The following is a 5100-nucleotide window of genomic DNA, read 5'->3' on the forward strand; positions in this document are numbered from 1 at the left end:
CAGTGCTGACATAAAATTATCGCTCTACTCACAGCCTTGTCTAGAGCCTTACTTTAAGAAAGTTAAAGTTTGCACTGTGCTTGAGATACATTTTCTTCATCTTCACAGCCCCAGCACTCTTACTTGAGAGTATGAGTCAACAGAAGTTTGCAGGCTAAAACCATTCAATAATATTTTCACCAATACTGGAATGGTAGTAAGTAACATTACAAAACATCAGAGGCCAAAAATGTTTCTTTGTTGGAGCCCAAGATTTTAATTTATTCTTCATTACCTGAAAATGCTGCTCATTTAACCTCTTTGGGAAAAAAATATTCCGGAGATGAATAATTCCTTCATTAATGCTTCACCCAAGACGATTCCTTCACACTTATCCTCCAATGCTTTGTTGTTTTCATCCATTTGATGTAGCAGGCACCAAGAATCACCTTTCCTTTGGTCATCTGGCATAATGAACTCTTATGGTTTTTCCTAGTTGTTTGACAAATATTTTGTAAATTTTTCCACGGTATGTATGCACAGTTTTTGTAGTTCCAGTTCTAAAGGTTTTATTAGGGAATGAATGTTGTCATCTTAAAAGAACAATTTCTCAGTGCTTCATAAACAGCTCTAAATGCTGGTTGCTTATCATCATGGTAAACACCTCTGTTCCCTGAAGAATCAAGATTCCTTCTTCTGCTTCTGGGCAACTGCTTCCATATAGACAATGATCTGGATGATAATTCCATTGACACGGAAAGGCAAAAAGACTTTCTGGATTATGAAAATACAAGATATCCAACAAATCTTGATTGCCCATGTAAATCTTGATTGCCCACGTAATGTTTAGTTTGTATTCTTTAAGCCATGTCATAAGTATATCTCCTCATTGTAGTCACACAGTTTGTCATATCATTCTTGAAATACTTCCTTCTCATTCGAGTCATATTCGTCAACATAATTCCAGGGTTTACTCCAGTTTTTCCACAGTATGATTGCCTAGCAAAGCGACTATACTATCTTATTTGAGGTTCCTTGTGTTCTGAGGCCACTGGAGCAATTTATGTGGAATCAAATTTCTTTAGTAAAGAACAAATATGATCAACTGGTCGTAAAAAAGGCTATTAGTGTGGGAGTCAACTTCTTTCAGGAATAACGGCAAGAACAATCTCTGCGGACCACATGGTTTAAAGAGTTTTTCCATGCTACTGCATTCTCACTTGGAAAGGTTATGGGGTATATTGTATAATTAAATATTTGCAGAAATGACCCCTGTCACGTCTTCCTTTAGAGCTATAATGTAGCTGATCTTCAGCAAAAACCTGGAATTGAAGAGCTTTGATCCTGAAAAATGATAGCTGACTTCAACGTGGTCATAGTTTCTTCCAGTCTTTCATCACAGGCAACTACAGCTAGATGCATTTTCTCAACAGGCTGTATTTTCAGACTACACCTGTCCCACCCACCAGGATGCACAGCAGGACCAGCGCTGCCCGCGCCTCTCACGGCACCGCATCCGCCTCCTGCCAGCCAGGAAGCCACTGAGGCCTGCTGCTTCCCGCCACCACCGCCTGCTGCTTCCTCCAGGGACATGGGGAGCTGGCTGAAGGCCTAAAGGAGCGAGCAGAAGCCGCAGGCCAGACACAGCGCCACCACGTGCAGGTAGCGCCGCATCGCCCCAGCCGTGTTCCTTGGTCTCCGTCTCCGCGCGCCTGCCTGGTGAACTGGAGCACAGGGACCATAGTTCTGGAAATTTATCCTTTTTCTCTCCATGGATTCAGCAGCAGTGTCTAAAAGAAAAAAATTCATCAATCAATCATTTATGTATATTTTAATATAAAGGTAAAACACTGCGAACCAGTGGAACTGGATAGAAAGTAATTCAGTTTTACAGAACACATCTGTTTTTCAGGCTCTTTTATTAAATATAAAAGAGCCATATATATTTCTGTGGAATTCCCCTTTTACTTAAGAATTCTTTATCAGCGAATTAGTTTAAGGAGGCTGTTTTGTTAGAGGCTGTGGTTGTATTCAAAAATTGGAATAGGAACAATGACTTGTAAAAATTCAATATTTTATTTTATTTTTGAAATGGAGTCTCACTCTGTCACCCAGGCTGTAGCGCAGTGGCGCGATCTCGGCTCACTGCAACCTCAGCCTCCCGGGTTTAAGGAATTCTCTGCTTCAGCCTCCTGAATAGCTGGGATTACAGGCGCATGCCACCAAGCCCAGCTAATTTTTTTTGTATTTTTAGTAGAGACGAAGTTTCACCACGTTGGCCAGGCTGGTCTTGAGCTCCTGACCTCGTGATCAGCCCACCTCAGCCTTCAAAAGTGCTGGGATTATAGGCGTGAGCCGCCGCGCCCGGCCGGAAGTTCTTTCTTCTTAAAAGGATTATAAATGTAATTCCCACTGGCATGACACTTTTACTAATATAGGTTGACTTTTTGCTTCAAATAACCCATTCGTACATCTAAATTAATTTCGCTCAGTATGTGTGTGTGCATGTGTGTGTGTGGATGTGTGTGTGTGTGTGGATGTGTGGATGTAAATCACAATAAAGGGTAAAGGGAAGGTGGAAAAAAGGGAGATGGTCTAACATTTTCCACACATTTTTTAAATACACAAAAGATATGTAGTAAAAACAATGGTGTGGTGAAAACAAAATCTTGCAAACTAGAAAAAAGACAGTCCCCGGTCCCGTCTGGTCCCGTCCCGCCACGGGGCCAGCCAGCTGTAAGCTCCACGCAGTTCAACAAGGGCCCCTCCTACAGGCTCTTGGCGGACGTCCAGAACCGGTTCCTGTCCAAATATGACTCCCAGAAGGAGGTAGAGCTCCGCAGCTGGATCTAGGGACTCACTGGCCTCTCCATCGGCCCGACTTCCAGAAGGGCCTGAAGGACGGGATTATCTTATGCACACTCATGAACAAACTGCAGCCGGGCTCAGTCCCCAAAAATCAACCGCTTCAGTGTAGAACTGGTACCAGCTAGAAAGCCTCTCCAACCTCCTCAAGGCCATGGTCAGCTACAGCATGAACCCCGTGGACCTATTTGAGACCAACGACCTGTTTGAGAGTGGGAACGTGAGGCAGGTGCAGGTGTCTCTTCTCGCCCTGGCAGGAAAGGCCAAGACTAAGGGGCTGCAGAGCGAGGTGGACATCGGTGAGGAGTACTCAGAGAAGCAGGAGGGGAACTTCGACGATGCCACCATGAAGGCTGGCCAGTGCGTCATCGGGCTGCAGATTACCAACAAACGCGCCAGCCAGTCAGGCACGACTGTGTACGGCAGAGCACGAGGAGGCATCTCTACGACCCCAAGAACAACATCCTGCCCCCCATGGACCACTCGACCATCAGCCTCCAGATGGGTACAAGCAAGGGCGCCAGCCAGGTGGGCATGGCGGCTCCTGGGACCCGGTGGCACATCTAGGACACGAAGCTGGGAATCACAAGTATGACAACTCTTCCATGACCCTGAAGATGGGCTACACGCTGGGCGCCAACCAGAGCAGCCAGGTCTTCAGCCTGGGCCGACAGATATACGACCCCAAGTACTGCCTGGGAGCACAGTGGCCCACGGGGCTCCCTCAGGTGCAGGCGACTGCCCGAGACCAGCGGAGGCCCCTGAATATCCCCCTTACTACCAAGAGGAGACCAGCTACTGAGGCTCCCAGCACGCTCTCTCCCCACATGGTCTCCCTGTCTGGGTGTTTGGGTTTTTCTGTGTTTTCATCTTTTTTTTTTTTAACCTGTTCAGTGCTGCCAGTCAACGGAGCGTCTGTGAGTAGCAGCGTGGGATCAGGCAGCAGGGTTTTTTTTCCCCGTTGCTTTCGTTCCTTTGCAGGACTGAGCCACCGGGCTGTGGGGGAAGGGATCAAGGCCGTATCCCGATGCGTGTAGGGTGAGGGTCCCCGCTGGCGCGTCCAGGCTGTGGGCCTAGCTGTTCTGGGGAGACGAGACCTGGGCATGGAGGGAACTGGTCCCCGAAGGTTTCCCGTTGCCTCGCCTCTTCGCCCTTTTGTCAGCCGATCAGTTTGTGGTTTCTGTACCCGCAAAAGTTTCAAGAAGTATTAACAAAAGAAAAAAAATTTTTTTCTCCCAGGAATGGGGCAGGGACAGTGGGTGCTGGGAAAGCAGTCCCTTGGGACAGGGGGCCAGGCCAGGATGCTAAAATATCTCAGGCTCCTGAGTGGCTGGATTTCCCTAGGACCCTCAGACCAACAGACCTCAGACCCTCAGAACTACGCTGGGGCCCGGTGAGGAAACAGGCCCGTACAAGGTAGTGGAATTCTCCGTTGTTAGTGTTAAGCCTGACCCCTCTCCATACTAGTCCCCTTAACCCCGTGGCCCTCAGTAGGGTTTTTTTGTTTGTTTTTGTTTTTGTTTTTTTGAGATGGAGTCTCACTTTGTCTCTCAGGCTGAAGCACAGTGGAGTAATCTCGCCTCACTGCCCCAGCCTCCCATGCTCAAGCGATCCTCCTGCCTCAGCCTCCAGAGTAGCTAGGACTACAGGCCTGTGCCACCACACCTGGCTAATTTTTTGTATTTTTAGTAGAGACGGGATTTCACCATGTTGGCCAGGTTGATCTGGAACTCTTGCCCTCATGTGATCTGCCTGCCTCGTCCTCCCAAAGTGTTGGGATGACAGGTGTGAGCCACCATGCCCAGCCCCTCAGTAGGTTTTAAGGAGCCCCAGCCCTCCTTCTCCCCTTCCGGGCCTGACCAGGTATACTGCTGTATCTCCCCCCACCACACGCCCTGCCAAGTACAGCACAGGGCCCCCCACCCAGGGACCCCGGATCATGAGATAATGTGAAATACCAACTGTGGACCAAACACAATAAAACCTCTGTTTTTAAGAAGAAAATGAAAAGACTTAAAATTGGCATTTTAGGACTTTATATATATTATTAAATATATATTAAATATAAATGTTATACAATTTAGCGCCTCTATCTCCCAGTCTCTGGGAGAGGTTAGGAATTTAACTTTCTTAAGCCTCAATTAGTAAATACATCTGGCCTAGCCACATTGATCAACCTCTCTCCTAACATCATCCCGTAAATTTCAGAAGCTCATGCAAAACTCTCCCACCTTTTGTTACAACAGATATGTCAGC

General features: G+C 47.1%; 2 pseudogenes; one reads left to right on the forward strand and one right to left on the reverse strand.

Annotated features, from left to right (window-relative positions):
* Positions 1-424: 424 nt before the first annotated feature.
* Positions 425-1653, reverse strand: LOC101137010 (glucoside xylosyltransferase 1-like; annotated as a pseudogene).
* Positions 1654-1750: 97 nt separating this feature from the next.
* Positions 1751-3646, forward strand: LOC101137373 (calponin-2-like; annotated as a pseudogene).
* The last annotated feature ends 1454 nt before the right edge of the window (positions 3647-5100 follow it).

Source organism: Gorilla gorilla, chromosome 22 (assembly GCF_029281585.2).
Source record: "Gorilla gorilla gorilla isolate KB3781 chromosome 22, NHGRI_mGorGor1-v2.1_pri, whole genome shotgun sequence".
NCBI lineage: Eukaryota > Metazoa > Chordata > Mammalia > Primates > Hominidae > Gorilla > Gorilla gorilla.